This window comes from Eptatretus burgeri, chromosome 1 (assembly GCF_056783735.1).
Source record: "Eptatretus burgeri isolate ZD-2024b chromosome 1, Ebu_testis_v1, whole genome shotgun sequence".
Classification (NCBI taxonomy): Eukaryota; Metazoa; Chordata; class Myxini; order Myxiniformes; family Myxinidae; genus Eptatretus; species Eptatretus burgeri.
Window position 1 is genome coordinate 142,058,576 of NC_140961.1, and position 25,764 is coordinate 142,084,339.

Consider the following 25,764-nt stretch of genomic DNA (forward strand, 5'->3'; position numbering starts at 1 on the left):
GGTCCTTTGCGGCCTTGAAGCCGGCTACTTTGCTTTCGCGCTGTGAGATGAATGTTCTGGTCAGCATCTTTTTCCAAAACAAGCCGGTCAAGGGGTCTGGATGGTCCGGGTGTACATATATATATATATATATATATATATATATATATATATATATATATATATATATATATATATATATATATATATATATATATATATATATATATACACCTACATACATACTGGCAGAGGAAACCACACTTTGTGCAGATGGACAAGAGGATTCCAAAGGTATGCAATATAATGAGGTTAATTACTGCCAGTGGGCCAGATTCTATTGATGGACCACGAGGTCAGGACAGGTATGGAAGCATGCGCCAGAGCAGCGCATCGCTGCATCCACTTTCCACCGGTACTCCAGGGGCCTCCGTCTGGCCATCCCCCAGGCAGATGCCTGGCCCATCCCCATCTGCTTTAGATTCTGATCAATCTGCTGCAACCACGAGGAACATGGTCAGCCCATTGGCCTCCACTAATCACGAGACTCCCTCGCTGAGAGAATCTGGTGAGCAGGAAGAGCGTCAGGAAAACGAGCCACATGTCCATACAGCCGCAGCTGATGCTCGCGGACTATGCAGGTAACAAATCTCATTTGAATCTCTCTCAGCAACCGCTCGTTGGACACAAAGTCCGATCAGCGATAGCCAAGGATTCTCCAAAGAGACCTGGTACCAAAGGAATTAAGTCTCCATCTCAGATCCCTGGTCAGAGTCCAAGTCTCACATCCATAGAGCAAGACTGGAAGCAACAAGGAACTGAAGTCTCGGACTTTCGTTCTCCCACACAGGTACCAGCAGCGCCACACCCCATGATCCAGTGAATCCATGACTCCCCAGGCCCGACCCAGACGTCTATTGACCTCTCACTCACAGCCAGCAGAGACATGAATATCACTGCCAAGGTAAGTAAATCTCTCCGCGACCTCAACATCCTGACCACAAACAGGCACAGACTGGAGAGCAGCATCTAAGATGTCATTAAAAGCCTGGATCTTAGTTTTGACCCAGGAAACCCGTAATCCCAGCGACTCCGACTCCTCATTCAGCACCTCGAGGGCCCCAAAAAGCATATCTAAAGTCTCCCCAAAGATAACTGCATCATCTGTGAAATCAAGGTCAGAGATCTTGACAATCCGAAATGATGCACCGCAGCTTGACCTCTCCGACATCCTCCCCAGAATCCAGTCCATACAAGTGCTGAAAAGTGTGGGAGCAAGCACACACCCCTGAGGAACTCCAGGTACAACTGGAAATAAGTCAGAGATGACACCAGCACATCTCACAGCACTCTCAGTATCAGACTAGAGTTCAGACATCAGATCGATCAGTTTTGGTGGCACCCCACGAAGACCAAGAATCCTCGAGAGGGCATCCCGATTCACTGAATCAAATGATTTACAGAGATCAACATCGGCTGCGAGCAGCCCCTGCCGAAGCTCTCGTCTGTGTTCGGTGAGGACCCGGAGACCAAGGTACGGTCAATCGTTGACCTCTTTGGTGTAAAGCCTGACTGCTCTGGACACTGGTGCTCAAGCAGGAGGCGGCGAACGTATCAATAATTATCCGAGCAAAGACTATGCCCGGCACTGATAGCAGCGTCACCCCTCGGTAGTTGTTGCAGTCTTGGCGATCACCCTTCCCTTTCCAGAGAGGGACAACAAGGCCCCTCTTCCAATCAGTTGGGATGATGCCTGTGTTCCAGGCAGAGCACAAAACTGCATGCATCGACACAAGTGCAGCATTTCCACCAGCCTTGAGAAGTTTAGCATGGATGCCACGGATCCCTGGAGCTTTACCCCATTTCAATGGATTCACCGCAGCCCGTGTTTCCACAAACAAAGGTGGACCACAGTTGATTGGAGGATCAGCAACAGGGATTGTAACACCCTTGACATCCAACTCGACAGCTGGGGGATCAGCCTGGTACAACCGCTCAAAGTAACCGGCCCAGCGGGCCTTCACTTCAGACTCCTCTGTCAAGAGCCTACCACTCTCTGCTCTAACTGCAGTACACCGAGGGTTGGGCTTGGATGAACACAATGCGCGAATTTCCCTGTAAGGAGGACGAGAATCACTTGATCACAGGTGAAGTGTAGTAGACAGTAGAAAAATCGTGCAAATTATGATACAAGCATCAGATTTGGCATTTCTGTTCTGCAGGGCTTTGTGATCAAACCTGCCTGATTGGCCATTTGAAAATCCAAATTTTTCAAAATATGGATTTTCAAATGGCCAATCAGGCAGATTTGATTAGAATCCCCTGGAGAACAAATGTGCCAAATTTGATTTTTGTATCATCATTTGCACGAGTCCTCTCAAAAATTGCTGTTATCTGCCCCACTTTGATGCTCTACCCCCTCACAGATTCCTCGCACATGGGTCTCCTTTGTCCACCCTTAGTGCACGTACAGTTTTACGCCTCAGCTCCCTGAACAGCTCAGCTCTGCCATTCAGCCTGGCCCTGCGACTCTGGTCAATGGTATCCAGTGTCCCTTGGGAGACAAAATTCTTCTTTGCCCTGTGGTGAGTTCCAAGTCATCCACCGGCAACATTAAGGACGGTGGTCTTGAAGGCACTCCACAACTCTTCAGGATCTCCCAAAGTACCCAAACCCTCCAAATCTCCACTCAGCCTGTTCGCAAACTCCTCAGCTACCCTTTCATCCTTCATCTTGATAACATCCAACTGAGGTTTGGATGTTACCATTCTCCTGTAATTAAGGTGCAACTTAATTGTTGCTGCAACAAGCCGGTGGTCAGTATTAAGGAATTTAGCACTCCGGAAGACCCTGCAGTTCTGGATCATCCTCCAACGACCGTCAATGAGGACATGGTCAATCTCCTTTGCCACACCGCCAGCGTTGGAATACCAAGTCCAGCGATGAGCTTGTGGGCGCTGAAACCATGAACCAATCACCCTAAGTCCATGACTTCTTGCAAAGTCAAGGAACTTAGTGCTATTCTGGTTCACAGTTCCAGACCCATGGGGACCAACGCATGTCTCATAACCATCCGTATCAGTTCCAGTCGATGCAATGAAATCCCCCAAGACTAGAAGTGCATCTCGCCTGGGGCACTGATCAACTACAGAGTCGAGCGTGGCGTAGAATGCATCCTTCACGGTGAGATCAGTTGCCTCAGTCGGAGCATAAACAGAGACCAGGGAAATGACACCCAAGGAGTGACAAATCCTTCGTCTCATAATACGCTCGTTGACCGGTGTTACCTCAATTCTCATTGGGGTCAGCTTATTAGAAACAGCTACAGCAACTCCTTGGGCATGGTAACCATCAGAGGGACCAGACCAATAGTAGGTGTAACCACCTGCCATGATCTCGCCGCAATCCATTCTCCAAACCTCAGAGAGAGCTGCAATACCGATGTTCAAAGGCTTGAGCTCAGATGATAACAGAGACAGGTGATCATCCTCTCTTAGGGATAACATGTTCCAGGCACCCACCCGAAGGGACCGCCTCAGGTTAACCCAAGGAGACCATTATCTGGTGGACGACACCTCAGCACCACCCAGACACTCTCTCTCGCAATCTGACCCGGGAATGTTACCCCATGGTTTCCCTCCTTTCATCAAAGATTGGGGGTCCAGAAGGCTTTGCCCCAATCCCATCATCCGGTGAGCTGTCCCACGGAGTGGGTTTTCAGATTTCTTCATGATACGCTTTGTGGAATGAAGGGTTTTACTGTGGCACGAGTGCAAATCCTGCCACTAACCTTCTAAAAAAACACAGGAACTCAACTGCAGGAAGATGTCCACAGACACAGTTGTGCTCCATATATGGATTGCCGTTTACTCACAAGGGGCCCTCCGCCTTTTGACAGGTTTTGTTTTTAATCCTGATCGATGTCTATATCTAGACACCCTTCTCACCAGGGAAACCCTGTGGGGGAGACAGTTCAGTCACCAACAACCCAACCATGAAACAGGTTATTACAAGTTTACGTGGTACCTGTTCCATGTCACAGATCTAATCTGGCCTGACCTGACAATAGCAAGAAAATGGTCAATCGTTGACCTCTGTGGTGTAAAGCCTGACTGCTCTGGACGCTGGTGCTCAAGCGGATAGTGGCAAACCCTATGAAGAATTATCCAAGCAAAGACCTTGTCTGGCACTGAGAGCAGCGTCACCCCTCGGTGGTTTCTGCAGTCCTGGTGATCACTCTTCCCTTTCAATGGACTACCAGACAGATAGAAAAATACAACATACGAGGTCCCTCTAAAAAGTAACGGGACTGAGCCTGCTGTGTCCTACACTTACACAACTTGAATGAACTGGTTGCATCACAGTCTTTTGCAACATTCCAGCAATATGTATGATTGGTGATGGTTGACTGCGCTCATTGTGTGATTTTTTTTTTACAGGTCATGCTTTACATGTTGTCTAGTCTGAGTCGTCGCTCGATGAGTCATGAGCAGAGAGCCAATGTGAAATTTCTTGCCAAGCTTGGCAAAACACCTTCTGAATCCTTGGCAATGCTGCAGTAAGTCGACGGGGGGGAAGAAACGATGTCACGTACACGTACGTTTGAATGGCACAAGAGGTTCAAAGAGGGATGGGAGGAGGTTGAAGACGATCCACGGTCTGGAAGACCTTCAATGAGAAAAACGACGGACAACATCGAGCGTGTGAAGCAGATGCTGCGCGCAGAACGTCCACTCATGGTGCGGATGATTGCTGAGAACTTTCCATCAACAAGGACACCGTCTGGAGCATCATCACTGAAAATCTCGAAATGCGCAAGGTGTGTGCAAAGATCGTCCCCAAGCTGTTGTTCGAGGACCAGAAACACCAAGAGTCACTGTCTGTCAAGACATTATCGACGCCTCGAGGATGATCCAGACCTGCTCGGGAAAGTCATTACTGGCGATGAATCGTGGATATTCTAATATGATCCCGAGACCAAACGGCAGAGTGGTCAGTGGAAAAGTCCGGCATCACCAAGACCAAGGAAAGCAAGGATGTCAAAGTTGAAGGTCAAGGTGATGCTCATCGCGTTTTTTGACATCAAGGGCATCATCCACTTGGAGTTTCTACCACAGGGTCAAACAGTGATTCAATACATGTACAAGGAGATCCTCCGGTGCCTCATGAAATCAGTCCAGGACAAGAGGGATCAGTCCGGGAGGGATCTGTGGTTGAAAAATGCCTGGGTGCCCCACCATGACAATGCCCCTGCTCACAGTGCCCTGAGCATCCGACATTTTCTGGCAGAGTAATGTGCCAACTCTGGAGCAACCCCCGTATTTGCCAGACTTGGCCCCTTGTGATTTTTCTCCTGTTCCCCAAGCTCAAGGGGGTGATCAAGGGGACCCGATTTCCTGATGTGGAGGCCATCAAAAGGGCTGAGACGACGGAGATCTGGAGGATTCCATAAGAAGCCTTCCGGGGATGCATCAAAGCGTGGAAGAAGAGGATGGACAAGTGTGTGAGACTGGAGGGAAACTATTTTGAAGGGGACAAGCTGTGATTTCAATATATTTTTTGGAATAAAATTTCTGTGAAGTCAGTCCCGTTACTTTTTAGACAGACCTCGTATACATATCTAAATCAATAAACAAATAAATAAATATACATGTATATGTATGTATACTCGCAAGGTACCTATGATATTCATGGGAGGGGGCTAGGCAACCGGTTTGTGAAGGACTTGGGCAAAAACACGAACTGAGCCCAACCGAAGTGAGGTGGGTAATACTTCCATGACGTCACAATGGCGAAACTGCAAATGACGAATTCACGAATGTCACGAGTGGAAAACCTTCCATAATTTCCTCATTCTGATTTAAAATCAATCTTCATATTTTCATTCCAAACAGCATAATTCCAATCACAAACAAGAAAAGAGAGCAATCAGAGATTACAGACCCTTGCCAGGACTGCTTTTGTATGGTGTTTGTGCAGTTTTGTGTGGTGTATTTTGTGTGGCATTTGTATACTGGTGTTTTATATCATTAATTAGAGACATATTTAGACCTTCCCCTTTATAACCCCCTGGCAGTGATGACTGGGTCCCAAAACGTCCCACTTTGATGCAACCCCTCTTTGATCGGACACCTGACCCTGACCCATGACGTTTATTATTATTCAACTGAATTCAGAATGGGATTAAAATAAATTCAATTCAAATCAAATAGAAGATCAAATAGGTACAAGTCCTGGATTGGAGTTATTCGAGGGAACCCAAACAAGCAAAAAGCAAAGATGGAGTCACCAGGAGGAACTAGATAGGATTCGTATTTCGGCTGCTTCTCCTCTATCCTCAAACCCATCCAGGCACAGCCAAGTGAACCTTATTCAAAAGAAAATGAAAATGAAAAAGAACCCAGATTCAAAAATCAAATAATTCTGGCTGCCATATCATGCGTCCGATCAGGTTAAAATTTAAAACATGTATTCCCCATCAATACTCGATCATAATTTTGAAGTTTCGCATTGATCGACGAAGTAGTTCAAGACAAATAATTTTTTAAAGATTTTTGTTAAATTCAATGTGGCTGCCAGACCATGTGACTTATCAATTGTTCGTGAACATCGTAGGATCCCCGAAGCTTGGAGAACATGTGTGTGAAGTTTCCCCTCGATCTGTCAAGCCATTCTGGAGAAGAGGCTATATATCTATATGTTTTAGGGTAAATTTAATATGGATGCCAAATCATGTGACCTCTGATGTCATAGGTGGGAACATTTTGTTCCTCATGGATAAGCAGTCATAGCTTTAAAGTTTCACCTTGATCTGTTCAGCCGTTTCAGAGAAGATGATTTATGAAGTTAAAATGTTTTTTATTATGCCTTCGGAACCACGTGACCGATGACGACATCAATTTTTTCTGTTCACCAATTTATCCCAAGATGACCATGAAAAATTTTCTTACTGATCAGATGTAGTGTTTTATGTATGCAATTATGACATCATACAAACATAGGGGCAATACCCCTGGGCACTCACCTGTTCGTGGCTGGATAAGATAACCAGGGAGCCACTGGTAGGCATGGATGACCCACAAAATGTTTAATGGGGAAGAAAGTAAATATCTATGGATTTTTTGTTAATTCCGTGAACAAACCTTGGTATATCACGGGTGATAAAGTTTGGGGTCAAGTTTCATCAAAATTGTGTTTGTGATTTCAGAGAAGAAAGCAAATACATATATTGGGGGGAAAACACCCCGTATAACCCCTTTTACACAATTATTTTAATGTTGTGAAAAAACTTTAGTACCGCACGGGTGATGAAAGTAGTGGTTAACTTTCATCTGAATAGTGTGTGTAGTTACTGAGAAGAAACAAGTGCAGTTGTGCTTACTGAAGGTTAGCAACCCGAGACAATGGGGAAGCACGGTTCGTTATTGCTTACAATGTGTAAGCATACTCCGCCAATATATATGTATCCATCCATCCATTGGGACCGTACTCTGTACAGAGCGTTGGAACTACCTTCGCAGTCTCCTGGGCTATTGGACAAAATCGTGGACAGGTCGTCACCCCGCTAGTATATCTGTATCGGTTTGTCGAACTTACAATCATAAACACATTTTGACTGTTATCACTGATAATTTTGTGAATTCAACCGAAGGTAGGAATATCATTGGATTCACCCAAACTTTTGCACAGTACTATATATTGTAGCAAAGTATGACATGGGGTGGACCCTGCATTGCATATACATGTGATTGATCATGAAAATTTGTTGATGCTGTGACTGCAAAGCAGATTATGCACCATCTGAGGCTTGCATGTGAAGGCAAGTGAAATACCAGAGGAGATGGGAAATTGAAACCACAAAAGCAATGGTAAGCCATTGACGATTACTGGTAAAATAAATGGGTATATGTTACTTAATTCTTTTCTTTCACATCAAACTACATTTGAACTAAATGCCATTATGCATCTCAAAATTTACATTCATTTACAATGTACGATGGTAACTGAATGTTTATTTTTTTTATTATATACACCAATGCAAATACATACATTTACAAAAAAACCGAAAACTTTTAATTATTTTATTTTTATTATAATTTTTTGATATCATTTTTTTTTTAAACTTCCATTTACTTGGCTGGAGTTTAATTTTTTTTTGCTTTCTTGTTTGAAATATTTTTTATTAAATTGTTTTTATGCATGATGGTGTTACATTATAAAAAGTTTTAATGAATGTTGCTTTCATGTTCTTTGTTTGTTTGTTTTTCAAGAGGGACCGGGGAATATTGATACTACTAAAACTCAAAGTGAAGAACATATGGAAGAAGGAATGTTTCTCATCCTGAGGGACTTTATGATCCAACAATCTCAAAATAAAATCAGAGCCACAGTGAACAACTGGGGAGAGTTGCATTCATACATTCCGTAGTTATTAATCATCACTAGCTATCAGTAAATTGATTCCCCCAATAGCCCCCCACCCCTCCTCTCCTACCCCACATCAGTTTCAAGGAATTGGGAAAAAAAAATTAATATAGGTTTCACTTTAGGAATGAGGGCAAAAATTGTGGTGGGTTTGTCGATACTATTGGTTGCACATATGGAGTAGCGAAGACAGCCACGCAGCACGTGCCGAGTCAGCGCGTGGCCGGGGTGTGGACTTCCTCCAGATCTCAGCAGCGGAAATACTGGGATTCTCAGCCAACACAGCTGTGGATGAGCTGGACTCTTTCACCACCATGGTGAAATGGTGCCTGTCTGTCACATGGTGCCTGTCTGTCACAGCATGTGCGCGTTATGGGATCACAACCTTTGGGCCATTTTATCCACCCATTTAAAATCCTCATTGCACTTCCATTGTGGATTGTTTGGTCATGCTTGATGAACAACTGTAAAATAATGATTTTAAAAATCATATTATATGTATATAAAACCACATGGTGATGTCTGTGCTTACCCCACTGTTCTTATCCCCCACTCTTCCACCCCCAACACCTCCTCCCCAGTGAAGTGAAGTTTATAAATGGTTACATTGAATTGATAGAGTATATATGTAGTGCAGGCTTGATGGACCAAATGCCTTCCTCCTGTGTCTAAATTCCTTGTGTGTCGTTGTGTATTTTGGTTTTGATTAATACGAGATGAGCCACCACCCCCCACTCCCTCCCCCCCCCCCCCAAAGGTACCAAACAAAAGTTTATTCCACTGAGTAAATTCAGAGGAAACATTAACCTTGTGTTTGAAAGCAAAACCAAAAATGATGATGGAATTTACAGATGAGTGAAACCAATGAGGGTAAGGTGCTGCTTTTACAATTTCTTCAAGGTGTTTATCATGTAAACGCTGGAAAAATTATGTTGTTGTGGAAATTACTTATAGGGGCTAACATTGCATAGAATAGTTTAGTTATTTCCCAGAGTGAATGTAATAGAATAAGCATAAGATAATGCAGTCGTGACATTAGATATTGTTACGGCCTGGGGTTCGACATGAGGGGAAGTGCTCGAGTTCCTCCCGAACACCCAGTCTTGAGGACACCAGCCATGGATAACTCCATGCCTCGGAGGGTTTCAAATCAACCATGAACGACAATTGGTACCCCCAATTCTGGCAAGGTGTCACTACTTCGCATGCTACCGTTTCCGGTGGATTGACAGCATCAAGGGGTGGCTCGTGTCCTCGATGCGTACTTACTTTATCTTTCCTGATCATGTGCAGCTGAGCGGAGCTGCCAAGTACGCACCGGCTAACATTTCGAGCCAATCGGTGGGGTAGAAGTTCCCAGCTAACGATATGTACAGAAGCTATGCTGGACCAATTGAGGAAAAGGCACCACAAACTGGGTACATTTACAATGCAAGCAATTTATTATTAAAAGGGCGAGGAAAGGTATGTGTACAAGCAAGCAAAGGTTTTAATACAGAAAATACGTACAGCAAGGGAAACGAAGGACAGGTGTCATGTGGAAAAATAAACTACAGTTCTATAAAAAAAAAAGAGGACACAGGGCAGAGCTAAACCATAGTAAAACTTATACAATCTTATTTATTTACACTAGCACTCCCATGAAAAATTAGAAAGCAAGAGAGACAAGAAAATTACAAGGTGGTTTCAACCCGTGTGACCACTCCTTGGCTTTCTTCACAAGATCTTGGCTATTTGTTGTTCACCTTGGCGTTTTGGTTTTCTATAGGTTTTCTTGGCATATAGGTTTTCTATTATCATCGCTTTTTCGAAACCTTGTGAATTCTTGGCTTTTTTCATTGGCTCACCTTGGCATTTATGAAAATGAGGAGTGGTCACACTGGTTTCAACCTCTTGATTACCAGGCGAGGTCGACGGACCTGAGCGAACCCATCCGCTGAGAAGGGGGAAAGAGGAGGACAATTGAGGGGGTCTAACATGTGTGGTCGGAGGAGGTGCAAAATGAAGGGGCGGTGATGTGCAAATGATAGGCTAGTGATGTGCAGAGAGGAAACTGTGACAGATGTGGATCAGTGGGCCCGGGAAATTGTCCACAGCAGATGAGATGGAAAAGAAATAAGAACATGTAAGAAGATAGCTTAATAATGTGTAAGGAGGCCAGTATATGAATAATGCTATTAGCTCTAATAACTGCACTCGGCCTGGCACCCAATGTCTCCTGCTCGTCCAGCACTCTGCTCCGTAAGCTCCGTTCTGACCCGTTCGCTCCGTTCTGCCCCTCTCCACCTAACCAAACCGAATCACGTGCATCACTAAGGGGCCATGAGCGAACCAGCCATGTAGGACGCACCGCTCTTTATAGTTACTTGGCGATGGAGGAGCCTAAAGGTAGATCAGGATGGTCGCAGTTTTCCAGCACCTCCATTGATGTATGGACAATTACCCCGGTGCTAGTTCCACCCAAGCACGGATAAAGCTGCAAGTATGTCACCATTATGCTTTGAGCTTCTGCACACGACAAAGCTCCATAATTAACATGGCACCGGGGTAGTGCTAGCAGCTAGAGCTATCCATACGATGCTGAATGTAGATCAGCGCACACTCACGCTCCGAATTGGATGCCTGAACATCCCGAGTTTTTAAAAAAAAAAATTTTTGTATACCTTGGTCGAGGCTCGTATGAGAGCTAACACACAACTCACAGCAAGGAGGCATGAGACAAGAGGGGCGGGAGTGGAAGGGACAAAACAGTGGGGAACAGACACATTAGGTGAACTGTGGAAGGGAGAGGGATGGGGATGGGACGGGGAACATGGCGAAGAGAAGATGGACATTTCAGGGACTTTCAGGAAGGAAAGCAGGAGAAATGAAGGAAGTGGGCTTGGGTAGATTATCGGGGGTAGAAAAGATCGAGGATTTGGATGGGGGAAGATAAGAGGTGGTGGTGAACAGCTGTTTTGAAAGCCTGGAGGGAAGAATGGGAAAGAATAGAGTGAGGAAGTTTATTCCAAAGGCGGGAAAAAAGAGGAATGAAAGAGTGAAGATGAGCAGTGATTCGTGATTTTGGTAGTTTTACCAGAAGGGGGTTGTTGGCGGACCTTGAGCGCCCTGTGGAAATGTGGTGGGGACAAATCGCAGAGAGAGCAGGGGGGGCAAGGCTGGAGAAAGATGTTTTGTTTGAGTTTGAGTGCGAGTAATGGTACGCTGCGCTTCCCCCTTCCCTGGTGGTCCAAAAGGGAGTGGTGGTTGTCCGTGGTGACTGTGGTTAAGGCATTTATAGCGGCAACATAGTGGTGCATTTTGGCATGGTGTTTTGTGGTGGTTGAGGCGTCATGGTTGTGGTTGTTGATTGTGTTTGAGGTGGAAATGGTGAATGTAAACAAGCTTTGATTATGTTAAAAGGTGTGGTGATTATAATGAAGAAGTCTTGATGGTGTATGAAATGTTGCAGCATTGGGGTTTGAGTATGGTGAAGGTTGAGGTGAAGTGTGCTTTGGGCAATGGCACGTGATTCAAACGGGGAATGGCGCATGCATGAAAATTGGTTTTTCCTGTTGCTGTGGTCCGCATGAGAACCTATTAACCCATTACACAAAAGGGAAGGGCTATCGAAAATGAATACTAATGAAATAACAATCTGAGGAGCTGCTATATGTTAGGTGCCATTGCCTTGGGGAGTGATGGCTTTGGAGAACCATAACAATATGCTTTGTTTTATATCTAGAAAGAGTCCCCCCTTCCTAATGTGTATGTCTGAAAATTGCCATCCCTTCAAACCCATTTTTAATGTTCAAACCATTCATTGTATTCTGTCTTTAATGTTCTTTTTGGGGGTAATACCAGGCTCTGAGACACAAGTTTGGTGGGAAACGCAAGATTGCCACACCGTCCACCAGCAGCCCTGTAAGGTGAGGTCGAGGAAAGGGTTGCCCCACCCACAGACTTGGTCATCGGCCAATAGTGGCCAAGAGGGGAGGGGTGAAGTACATCACTAAGGCGGGTGGGGGCGAATATTATAAAGGAAGGGGCACGGAGAAGATGCCTGGACCAGATCTCTGGGTGTGCTGCTTGGAGTCTGCACGAGCTGCCTCGCTGCAGACCTATCTGTGATGTGAAAGTGATAGGCCCATATACTCGGCTTCATCGAGGGAGTTTCCAATGATCTTGAAGGCCTTGGTTTCCAGAGCATCAAGCTGAGCAAGGTGTGAAGTAGGGGTGCCAGCCCGGAGTGGAGAGCAACACTCCATCAAGCTGCAGATGAAGGAAGTGCTTTGCATGGCGGAGGATGCCCAGTCGGTGACTGGCTTTGGAGGCCAACTTAGAAATGCGGTTTGCCCAGGAAAGATAAATAATGCCTGTTAGTGAGCCCCAGTAGAAAAATAATGAGACTGAACTTAATTAACACCAGTTCTGGACACGGCTCTTTTTCATTAATTGCTTCAATAACAGACTGCAATGGACAAGGCGATACACAGACTCCATTACATTGCTGTGACTTGCATTTGAATCGAGGTTGCTGTGGGCGCGATGGAAAGTATCAGCCACGATACGATCACAACCCAACTGCTACTTGCTTTGCTCTTCCATTTCATAGCCACAGTCTTCTTCTTTTTTCTGAAGCAACACAAGGCTGTGGGGTAGCAATCGTAGCATCACTGGCTGAGGGCGCAGCTGAACCACTGATGCAGCGCACGCTCACCTCTCAGTTGTCTCGCCCGTGTTTGAATCCCGACCCAACTATAAACTGCCAACGTGGTGTTTCACAGGCAGGGTGATTCATCAATCTGCGTGTGCCGTCCCTCGGACGGACATTGAACAGGCGTTCGTCTGCTTGCATTCGTTGGTGTACGTTAGAGATCCCATGGAGTCCTTCACGAAGAGTCGACGAGCTATCACCAGCACCATCAACAAATTTCAAATTCCTGCTTTAACTACTGCTGGGAAGGCAGTGGCAGTGGAACCCTCGCCATGAAACTGCTTCGGCAGCACCGACACTCTGTAACAGAGTGTGGGACATCAGGAGTAACAAGAGTGAGAATATTGCTTTGTCATACGTGTCCCCTACCGAAGTGATAGTTTCCAAGTCCAAAAAGGGAATGACTCTGTGAAAAATTGACGAAACTCCCTGAAACTCGAACTTCTTCTGTAACTTATCGTAATATAGCCATGCACCAAGTTTCCGTTGAATATGGTAAAGGGTTTGGGGGAAAAAGGTCTGAAAAACCACAGGTGGGACGGACGGACAGAAAGTAAACCCATAGTCCCCTGCGGTGAAACAGGTAAGGGACTAATAAGGGGAGGTACAGGGATGGATAAGTGGTGTGGGTTTGGATCTGGATATTTTGGATGAATACACACATTCCAAAAATTCCACCATATTTAGGTACTTTATAACAAGATGACTCGATAACCTGCTTAATAAGTTTGTAAATATGTCAGCTTTACTCGTTTTAAATTATATTTCGCATTTAGAATTTTATATCGTCAGTTGTATCTTTGTAACCAATCCAGATATGCATTCCTGATGGAAGGTTTATTCCAAAAACATTCCAAACTTTCTTTCAACAGCTATTATTTTCCACTGGCATTCAATCACCGCACATTATTCGTGCGGTTTGTTTGAGCCTGGTTTTTGGTATTCCTGGTAAGGTCATTGCTGGTTGTGCTAACGATGGGAGTTGATGTTTTGTGCCTACACTCTGGGTCTACATGATAATTGCGTGGTCCGTACTTAATTGTGACGTCATCAACTACAATCTATGAACCGATGATGAGTTTATTTAATTTCCTGCGATGTCATCATTTCCCAAGAGTCAAGAAGCTTTTTCTTGAAATCCTAACTTTCTTGCGTACACGTCGCATGATACACAAGGATACACAAGGAACTCTAGTGCAAGAGGAGGCCATTCGGCCCACCATGCCTGTGCTGCACCAACCCCATTATTGTCACCCTTCCACACACTGGCTATCTACTACCAACAGAAGCCAATATCCCCATATACACCTCTACATGCAATGCATCCAGATACCTATATCTAAATCCACCCTTCCAAGCTGTCACTACCTTTCTGGGAAGACCATTCCATGCATTGACTACTCTCCGACTGAAACCCCCCCCCCCCGCCTTGTAATTTTCCTAACTCTCATCTTCTTTACCCTCAATTTCTATGGCTCCTGGTCCTAGCACTGTCCACTTTGCTGAAAAACACCACTTCACCTATCTTGTCCACACCCTTTTGGCAGCACCGAGATCATCAGTATGGATGGGGGTGGGGAGGGGGTGGCAGTGATTTCCATCTGACGCTGCTGAAGACTCGTTATTCTTCACTTGGGACCATCTATTTACTCCGTACGTACCTGGGAATTCATATTGAAAAATTAAGATTGAGAAAAGGAAGAAAATGCAGGATGGATGAACCGTCAACCAGATTTTGGGGGGGGGGGGGGGTGTTTGTGGGTAGACAGGCGAAATGCAAGTTGTGGCCACACTTTGTGTTTAAATCATATGCATGTGTATTCTTAGAGGCCACTCCAACAATGACGTGGCAGAAAGTCTTTCTTCACCACAAGATAACATCAGGCCTCAGGGAATTGAGAGACCATTGGGAAGGTAATGATTACTCAACTGCCATGAATAGCCCATCCGTTAATAAACTCAATAAGCACCAGATACCATTGTCAAAAGAATTACTTTCTCTTATCAACTCGAATAGATGCACTATATAACAAGTCAATTTAATAATGATGATAAATAATGATAATAATAAGAAATTGTACTCATATTACAGCTATGCCTGGAATGAACTACTTTGATTGAACTACTCCTTTGATTCCAATTATTCTCCGAAACTACCTGAAGTCTTTTTTCAATTGGATATGAACCATTTCACCATCTGTAAGGCCGTTGTTTTCTACCTGTTAAATAGAGGTGTGTGCAGTACATTCCTTTTCATTATACTACAGATATAACACAAAAATAACCTTTCCAACGATAATGTTTGTATATCAAATCATTATACTAAAGAGCCCAATTACATATGTGTATGTGTGTATTTACATATATATATATATATATATATATATATATATATATATATATATATATATGTGCAATGCTACATAAAGTCTACATCCCCTTTCAAAATTTTCACCTTTTGTTGCCTTATAGCCTGGAATTAAATTTCATTAAAGCACCTTTTTCCACCTTTATTTACACATCGTAACCCAAAACTTCCAAGTGAAAAACAAATCCTACAAATTTCAGAAAATTATTAAAAATACAAAACTCGATTATTTTCGATAGGAGTCTCACCCAAACACCCCCCCCCCCCTCATCATATAAATTGTAAATTAGCTGAAGTGTAACCAATCACCTTCAAAATCACACTCCCAGTTAATTGGCCTCCACCTGTGTTAAATTGTCATGATTTAGATTATTTCAGAATAAAATCAGCTGTTCCTGGAGGATTCCTCTAGGGAGTACATTTCACAGCAAAGACCCAAACATGAACACCAAGGAGCTTTCAAAAGACCTCTGGGATAAGGTTGTGGAAAGGCACAGATAAGGGGAAGGGTATAAAAATATTTCAAAGGCCTTGAATATCCCTCAGAGCACAGTCAAGACCATCATTAAGAAGTGCAAGGCATATGGTACCACCAAGACCATGCCGAGATCAGGTCGTCCCTCCAAACTGGATAACTGGGAAAGGAGACTGATCAGAGAGGCCACCAAGAGGCCAATGGTAACTTTGAAAGAGCACCATGCCTTGATGGTAAAGACTGGTCACTGTGTGCATGTGACAACAATATCCCAAGATCTCCACAAGTTTGGCCTGTATGGTCGGGTGGCAAGGAGGAAGCCATTCCTCAAAAAACCCAACCTTGAGCCCCGTTTGAGGAATGCAAAAAACCACTGCGGAGATTCTGAGGCCATGTGGAAAAAAGTTTTGTTGTCTTACGAAACCAAGATGGAACATTTTGAGCCTAAATGCGAACCGTTTTGTTTGGCCCAAACCCAACGCAGCACATCATCCAGAGAACACCATCCCCACTGTGAAGCATGGTGGTGGCAGCATCATGTTATGAGGATGTTTCTCATCAAACGGGACTGGGGCACTTATCAGGACAGAAGGGAAAATGGATGGAGCAAAATTCAGAAAATGCGAGGGGAAAACCTGCTTCCCTCTGCAAGAAAGCTGAAGTTGGGATGGAAGTTTACCTTTCAACATGACAACGACCCAAAGCACACAGCCAAAGCTACACTGGAGTAGCTCAGGAACAAAAAGATAATTGTCCTTGACAGTGGCCCAGTCAGAGCCCCGACCTCAATCCAATCGAAAATCTGTTTCATGACATGAAGATTGCTGTCCATCATCGCTCCCCACACAACATGACTGAGCTTGAACAGTTTTGTCCAGAAGAATGGGCAAATATTGTCCAATCAAGGTGTGCAAAGTTGGGAGAGACCTATCCCCACAGACTCACAGCTCGAAGTGCTGTCAGAGGTGCTTCCACCAGGTGTTAACTCGGGGTGGTGGACACTTATCCAACCAAGATAATCGAGTTTTGTATTTTTAATAATTTTCTGAAATTTGTAGGATTTGTTTTTCACTTGGAAGTTTTGGGTTACGATGTGTAAATAAAGGTGGAAAAAGGTGATTTAATGAAATTTAATTCCAGGCTATAAGGCAACAAAAGGTGAAAATTTTGAAATGGGATGTCGACTTTATATGGGCACTGACGACACACACACACACACACACACACACACACACACACACACACACACACACACACACACACACACACACACACACACACACACACACACACACACACACACACACAACCGGGCTCTATAGTATCATGATTTGATGTACAAACATTATAGTTTAAAAGGTAATTTCTGTGAAAATCGGGCATGTCTGGACATGCCCAAATCTCATCTCTTTGGAGTACACCTAATGACAGGTAGATCGTGCATGAGTGTAGCCCGGGGGGGGACTTGGCGGTTACGTTGTTGTCAGCTGTTGCTGCACGATCCGTGCCAGCCTGTTTTCTTGGGGTGTGGTTGCCGGAGGTGGTGAAATGTTGAAAGTCTCGGTGGTTTGCTGGAATTTATTCTTATTTCTTTCTCTCAATGACAGAAATAATTTCTCTTTATCAACATCTCCCCCCCCTCCCCACCCCCTCTCTCTCTCTCTCTGTCCCCCTCTCTTGTTCAATGATCTACTGACACAACTCGGTTTGCAGCCTGCTGTAGGGAGAGGGTCTGCGATTTACAGGGTCAAAACTTAAATGGCGACAGGCAGTCGATAGGCTGAGGAATTGTCTCTTGTGTGTGTGTGTGTGTGTGTGTGTGTGTGTGTGTGTGTGTGTGTCCATGATGGAGGCTCATGGAAGAGCTACAGCGGAATGGAAGGGAGCACAATGTAAAGGGGGAAACACCAACAGCAGTGTAAGAGTGAGAGGGGAGAAGGACAAATGTGGGTGACCAAGCTGCACGCAAGCTGAATTAATCAGAACAAGGGGAAAGTGAGGATGAAAGAGAAATGGAACAAACCAACCGACAAACGAACAAAGGAAAAGAGGTGAGGGAGAGGTGGGGGAATCACAATCACCTAGAAAAGGGGAGTGCTTGGGAATGGGGACATTTGGGGTGGAAGAGATCATGAGTATGGATAGGGGATCACCTGTGTCTCCCTCTCCATATCTATCTCTCTAGTTACATGACCTCGTGATACAACCATGGTCGTGGACCCGCTGTGGAAGGAGTAATTACTCCATGTGTTGTGGAGCATCCCCCAAAATGCTGTGGTTGTAGGCTTGCCTTACATGGCCACTCCTCACTCCAAGTTAAAAACAGTTGTATTCAACAGGTGATTTCACTTTGTAAGCCATTAAAAGTTACGAAATACCGGTGTAAGTGCTCATCCCATTTTTATTTTTATAGTCCTGTGTTTGCCTCGACAGATCACGTTTGTTTTCCCCATTGCTGCGGAAGCTTGCTGGTCTTCTGGTCCACTGCCAGGGCAAATTATTATCCCTTCAAACCATCCAAGTGGTGACAATTGTTGAGGCCGCTTTTTTGGCTTCCACACTGCGTCAGCGGTCAGAATGTGCTCCATCAAAGTTGTGTTCCATTGAGATCATCCCCTTTTGATCTCGAGGTGATTTTCTGTGGTCATTTTCATCATCTTCCAGGCCATTGTCCTTCTGGAAACGACAGCCCATTAATGGGGCTGGCAGGATGGCCCAGAGGTAACACACACACACACTCTCCTTCGAGCTGTCCAGCCTGGGTTTGAATCCCGATCCAGCTATAAACTATGAGTGCTATCCTTTGGATGACAGTTAAACTGGAGTCCTGTTTGCTGGCAAAGTTGGTGGACGTTAAATATCCCACGGTGTCCTTTGTGAAGAGTAGGCAACCTACGGCTGGCACAGATTCCAAATTCCTGCCTGTACGTTAGTTGAACGCCAGGCCTCGCCAGCTGGTTTGTGAATGACTTGGGCCAAACTTCCCCGTGGGAACAATTGTCATCGTTAAAGAAGAAAACGTGACAACCTATTCCAGCTGGTCGTAGCATATAAGACAATTGTGTGTTGTGACCACTGCAGGGTCTGTGGTTTCATTCTATGAACTGTATGAGCACTCTTTAACCTCCTCTGTGCTGCAACCCCCTTTCCCTGTCAAACCACTATTTTTGCAGTTGATGAATACTCCGACAAAGCAGAAGAACTCCTTCACCATGACAACCCATGGGCCCGAGGAACTAAATGGCTGCCATCATAACTTGATGGATTGTCCTTCCTCCCCCATACAACAGCTTACAACTGGTACCTTTGAAGTGGCATCCTTTCGATCATTGAAGTTGTGGCATTTTTGGGTAAAGTTTTGAATTCATGATACTCCTATTATATAGTTTGTAATTATTGACATAATATTGCTCAAACTTTTTCCTGTGATGGCATAAGCTTGGTGTGATGGCATCCCCTTGAGGGGATGGAGCATTAGGAAGGATACACAAGATGATGACAGTAGTCTTCCTGTTCTGTTTTAGTATTGAAGTCTCTGACTGTTCTCGTCGTCTATTCTGTTCAACCCCTTGTAGCGGGGCAACTTAGCATAACAATTGTGCATTTTGTGAGGAAAGCACCAAATTTGGCACACTAGTAGCCAAACATATTATGAACAGATTTGGATATTGGGCCATCCCAAAATTTTTGATGGCAGTGGAAAATGGCTGCCACAGTCATCAGCGGCTGAATTTGAGATGGCCCGATATCCAAATCTGTTCATAATATGATTGGCTACTAGTGTGCCAAATTTGGTGCTTTCCTCACAAAATGCACAATTGTAATGCTATATTTAGCTAAGTTGCCCCACTATTGAAAGTGGAATTGTGCCATGACCATTTTAAGAAATATGTGAACCAACTTACCAGGGCACCTGAATTAAATCCAGACTTTTAGGAGCCTCAATAGTGTTGGAGAAACAGAGACCTGCAAACAATCACCTGGGCACAAATTACAAACACATTACAGCAGCATGGGATGTGAACGAGGGGGTGATAACTTGAGCGTTCCAGTCCACCACCCAGATGCCAGCTCGTGAATGTGAGCAGAAGAGAGGAATCGAGTGAGAACTAAAGTTCGTAGAACACCTTACCCCACGCACTCCACGCAGTCTTGAGAAACAATGACATAGGTGGGTGGGGTCTGCGAGCGGCGAATTTGATTGGTCGTGATGATATGAAGTATTTTGTCCAAGTACTGCTAAACGGAAGGGTTTTGAAAGTGCCAGGAAGGTGATTTGTGTTCTTCATTGTTCAAGTATAGAATTCAATTGAAATAAATTTAATCTTTTAAAGGTTGTAGAAAGAAACTTGTTTTGGAAGTTTACCGGCATTGACACAGCGTCTTATACACCACCCTATCTAAAGACCCTGTCACACCTTGACGATTTAGCCAACGTATGCCTGACGTATGCAAAATTGGGCTAAAACGCTGGCACACGTCGAATACGTTATGGGTAAGTTTGTATACGTTAAGAGCACGCTGGCATACGTCGTAGTATGCTGGCTTTTTTTTCGTAGTATGCTGGCATACGTCTTTGTACGCCGAGGTGTTAGACAAATTTTCCATCCTTGAAATTTATCAACGTATGCCAGCGTATGACTCACACCTTCCGCAGACGCTTGGCCATAAGTTGTAGGCACGTTACGCGATCGTTGACACACGTCGACACACGGTACTTGAAAGTTACTCATAAGTCGAAACACGTCGAGGTAATGTTTAGCGTACCCGAAACTTATTTGTAACCTATGAGTAACGTGTTGTAGGCACGTTACGCGGTTGTTGACACATGTCGACACACGTTACTTGTACGTTACTCATAAGTCGAAACACGTATAGGTCATGTTTAGCGTCACTGTTCCAGACTCCATGTTTATTTTTTTTTCTTCAGCATGACGGTGATGTTGACATTTCGATTTCTAGTGCGGTTATAATATAATATAATTAATAGGCTTCCGCTCAACAACTTAAATCATAACCGCACTAGAAATCGAAATGTTTTCTTTCAAAGAAACTTGCTCTCCCTCATGCACAGATTTATCCCCTCTCGTGTTCAGTTGTCTTACCCTTTCTCCCGCCCTTGGTTTACTGAAGCTCGTGGCGAGGCAGTTGTCCTGAAACAACTTGCCTTTGCCTCATGGAAAGCAAACCCAACTGAGGGCAATCTCAGTTCTTTCCACAAAGCTCGGAACAAGTGTGTATCTACGCTCAGGAGAGCCAGAAAACAACATCTTTCTCATCTCAAGTCTGAACTCTCAAACCTCTCTCCCTCCTCAAAATCCTGGTGGCGTTTAATCAAATCTGTTTCTGGTGTATGTTCCCCCTCCATCCCCTCCCTTACCTCAAATGGCCGCACTGCTGATTCCACACGTGATAAAGCTGAATGTCTAAACTCGGTGTTTGCAGCTAAATCTTGTGTCCTAAACCCATCACTATCTATACCCACTCTACCCAGTCGCACCCAACTGTCCCTGGACTCTGTATCCTTTTCTCCTGACAAGGTGGAGAGCTTGCTTTCAAACCTCGAGTCAGATTCTGCAACCGGTCCAGACGGCATCAGCCCACGTGTCCTCAAAGCCTGCTCTTCTGCTCTTGCTCACCCACTCTCTGTTCTATTCACCCTCTCATTTGCCCAAGGTCATCTGCCATCTGCTTGGAAATCTGCTAACATCACTGCCCTGCATAAAAAAGGTGCAAAAACAGATCCCTATAACTACAGACCAATCAGCCTTCTCCCAATCATCAGCAAGGTTATGGAATCCATCATCGCTTCAGACATGAAATCCTTCCTCTTCTCCAATGGCTTGATTTCCAATCATCAATTTGGTTTCAGACCAGGTCACTCTACCCTGGATATGCTGCTACTGCTCTCCCATCAATGGATGGAGGTCCTCAATGCCAGACAGGAAATCCGAGCCGTATGCCTGGACATATCACGTGCTTTTGACACAGTCTGGCACCCTGCCCTACTCACCAAACTCTCTTCCCATGGTATTCAAGGCCATCTCCACTCATGGCTCGCAGACTTCCTCTCCTGTCGCAGTCGCAGTCAACGTGTGGCCCTAAATGGAGTTCTTTCATCCCCTCTTCCTGTGCAGGCTGGAGTTCCTCAAGGTAGCGTTCTGGGCCCTGTTCTTTTTCTGGTTTTCATCAATGATCTCTCGGACTCTCTGGAAAATCCTCTATTTCTCTTTGCCGATGACTCCACCCTCTGCCGTACCATCTGTCATCCCTCAGACCGGCAAGCAGCAGCTTCTTCGCTCACTGCAGATCTGGATAAAATCACAAACTGGTCCAACACGTGGAACATGTCTTTCAATCCAGACAAATCTCACACTCTCACTATGTCTCTTCGAAAGGACCGTTTACAAAACCCCCCCATCCACTTTCTCAACAATCCTCTGGAAGAAGTCTTTTCTTTCAAGCTTCTAGGTCTCACTATCTGCCATGACCTTACCTGGGAAAGTCACATTTCCAACCTCGCCTCAAAAGCCAGTCGCCGACTGGGAATCCTCCGTCGTGCTAAGTCCTTCCTCGGCCCTCTTGAGCTCCTTACCACTTACAAAGCTTTTGTCCGTAGCCTGATGGAGTACTGCTCTCCCCTCTGGGCTGGTGCTCCTGCCTCCCACCTTTCTCGGCTTTACGCTGTCGAAACCAGGGCATTTAAGATCATCGGCATCTCCCGCAATGAAGCTGAGTCTTTGGGCCTCTCACTCAATCACCGCAGGTTGGTCGGTGGTCTTTCTGTCTTCTACCGACTCCTCTCCAGCCTTGCCCCCTCTGCTCTCTCTGCGATTTGTCCCCACCACATTTCCACAGGGCGCTCAAGGTCCGCCAACAACCCCCTTCTGGTAAAACTACCAAAATCACGAATCGCTGCTCATCTTCACTCTTTCATTCCTCTTTTTTCCCGCCTTTGGAATAAACTTCCTCACTCTATTCTTTCCCATTCTTCCCTCCAGGCTTTCAAAACAGCTGTTCACCACCACCTCTTATCTTCCCCCATCCAAATCCTCGATCTTTTCTACCCCCGATAATCCACCCAAGCCCACTTCCTTCATTTCTCCTGCTTTCCTTCCTGAAAGTCCCTGAAATGTCCATCTTCTCTTCGCCATGTTCCCCGTCCCATCCCCATCCCTCTCCCTTCCACAGTTCACCTAATGTGTCTGTTCCCCACTGTTTTGTCCCTTCCACTCCCGCCCCTCTTGTCTCATGCCTCCTTGCTGTGAGTTGTGTGTTTGCTGTCATACGAGCCTCGACCAAGGTATACAAAAAAAAAAAAAAAATGTCAACATCACCGTCATACCGAAGAAAAAAAAAAAAGCATGGAGTCTGGAACACTGACGGGTTCCTCCTGTGAAGCCCATTTTTATATACCAATTCCCCTAAACGTTGCCAATACGCCATTATACGGTAGCTGTAAGTTCGAAACACGTTCAGTAAGTTATGTGGTCGCCCGGAAGACGTCAATCAAATACGTTTACATACGTCAATGTGCATTGGAGATATGTTACACATAGGTTAAAAATTAAGTTTTGGGTATACTAAACATTACCTCGACGTGTTTTGACTTATGAGTAACTTACAAGTAACGTGTGTCGACGTATGTCAACGATCGCATAACGTGCCTACAACTTATGCCAGCGGATGCGGAACGTGTGTCATACGCTGGCATACGTCGAAAAATTTTCAACATGCTGAAAATTTGTCGACCTACTCGGCGTACTATGACGTATGCCAGCGTGCTTCAGCGTGCTTCAGCGTGCTCTTAACGTATACAAAACTTACCCATAATGTATTCGACGTGTGCCAGTGTATTTGGCAAATTTTTCATATGTCGGCATACGCTGGCTAAAACGTCAAGGTGTGACAGCGGCTTGACACTTCGATGTCTAGTGCGGTTATCATTTGAATCGTTGAGCCGCAGCCTTTTAATAGGCTAAGCCACGTGATCGTCAGTGATACGCTGCCGCATTATGCTTAAGTTAGACTATCGTTGGGCATAGGTTGTGAACGCCGACAACATGCTCAGCATTCGTTGGTATAAGTTATCTATATGTTATCGAAACGTTCTGTATACATTACTAATACGTTATGCATACGTCCAACTCGTTATGAATATGCCCAAAACTGGAAAAAAACATCAATACTTCAGCGTACGCCAGCGTTTTACATACATTTTGATACGTTGCCATACGCTGGCTAAAACGTTAAGGTGTGACAGGTCCCTAACGTCCATCTGAGACATGGTGCCCTCTGTGATGCAACCTGCCTGTGAAGCACCAATCTGTCAGTTTATAGTCAGATCAAGAATCAAACTCAGGCCTGACGACTCAATGGCAAGGACATGACCACTAGACATCATCCATTGGACCATCATCATTCCAGGTGTGACTAGGGCTGAAAAGTGAAAGGACACCTGAGATAAAGTACATGGGAAAAAGTGGAATTGTATATACCTGTACTATACCTGAATTTCAATGTACAAATATGACTTATGCCCCAGCTTTATTATCCCCACGCTTTTTGGAAAAAAACATATGGATATTGTAATTGGCTCTATCTGTCTGTTTGTCTGTTTCTGTCCAGCTGTCACACTATCATCTCCTAAACGGTTGCGCAGAAATTCACTAAACTTGGTAGTTATGAACGTTAAATGGTTTTACAGAAGGGTATTTTTTTGTATACCTTGTCGAGGCTCGTATGAGAGCTAACACACAACGTACAGCAAGGGGGTCATGAGACAAGAGGGGCGGGAGTGGGAAGGACAAAACAGTGGGGAACAGAGACATTAGGAGATCTGTGGAAGGGAGAGGGATTGGGCGGGGAACACGGGGTATACAAGATGGACATTACAGGGACTTTCAGGAAGGAAAACGGGGAATTTGAAGGAGGTGGGTTTGGGGTGGATTAACGGGGGTAGAAAAGATCGAGGATTTGGATGGGAGACGATAAGAGGTGGTGGTGAACAGCTGTTTTGAAGGCCTGGAGGGAAGAATGGGATTGAACAGAGTGAGGGAGTTTATTCCAAAAGCGGGAAAAAAGAGGAATGAAAGAGTGAAGGTGAATAGTGATTCGTGATTTTGGTAGTTTTACCAGAAGTTTATATTAAATTGTGAAACTCGACTTAGGTTGGCATGAAACAGCTTTTTGTGCTCATGTGGGTTTATGAGTCAAATTTCACCAAAATATCTGCAAGTGAAGTGAAAACGATCCAGAAGACTGTTGGAGTGTTATGTTTCTCACGTATACTGGGTAATCAACTACAAGGAAGGTGGCCAATCACAAATCATGTTAGAGCGAAATCGAAGTACCATTAGAGCGAAGCATGACATTTTTGGCCCCACCCTCTGGCCAGGGTCAAAAAGTCAAACACCAAAAAATGCAATTTTACGGGCACATTTTGAACATTTTTGAATGAAACTTTGTATACGCAATCAACATTGGGGGGGGGGGGGCGCGTGAAATATGCCACGACTTTTTTGATTTGATTCAAGCTCCAGGTGGTGGGGACTTGGAGTCACAGGGGTCAAAACGGAAATTTGAAAAAAAACAAACTCAAATGTGATCTTGGGTCATTCCTGGTGGAACTTTCTGCCATCTTTAAACTTTCCTTTGGGTGCAAAGTGTGTGGATTTACGATTGGCATGCCATCAACTTCGCTCCAACATGATTTGTTTAGTAGCTACCTTCCTTGAAGTGGATTGCCCAGTATACGTGAGAAACATAACACTCAAACAGTCTTCTGGATCGTTTTCACTTCACGTGCAGACATTTTGGTGA

General features: G+C 44.8%; 1 protein-coding gene and 1 long non-coding RNA gene across 5 annotated transcripts in view; one reads left to right on the forward strand and one right to left on the reverse strand.

Moving 5' to 3' along the window:
* The window catches only part of LOC147035646 (uncharacterized), a 28,421-nt gene extending 20,037 nt beyond the window's left edge, over positions 1–8,384 (forward strand). Inside the window, exons 2-3 of the long non-coding RNA XR_015049197.1 lie at positions 7,768–7,847; positions 8,250–8,384. This is a non-coding gene — a long non-coding RNA (uncharacterized LOC147035646). The remainder of the gene's footprint in view (positions 1–7,767; positions 7,848–8,249) is intronic.
* Positions 1–25,764, reverse strand: part of LOC147035645 (uncharacterized) — a 121,565-nt gene that overhangs the window by 76,006 nt on the left and 19,795 nt on the right. The window contains exon 1 of one of the 4 annotated variants that reach the window (XR_015049192.1): positions 10,251–15,405. The exons of 2 other annotated variants lie outside the window; for them this stretch is intronic. The gene's annotated coding sequence lies outside the window, so the exon portion shown is untranslated. Of the gene's footprint in view, positions 1–5,658; positions 8,261–10,250; positions 15,406–25,764 lie in introns of those variants that run through there. One more of the 4 variants, XR_015049193.1, reaches the window with a different exon arrangement.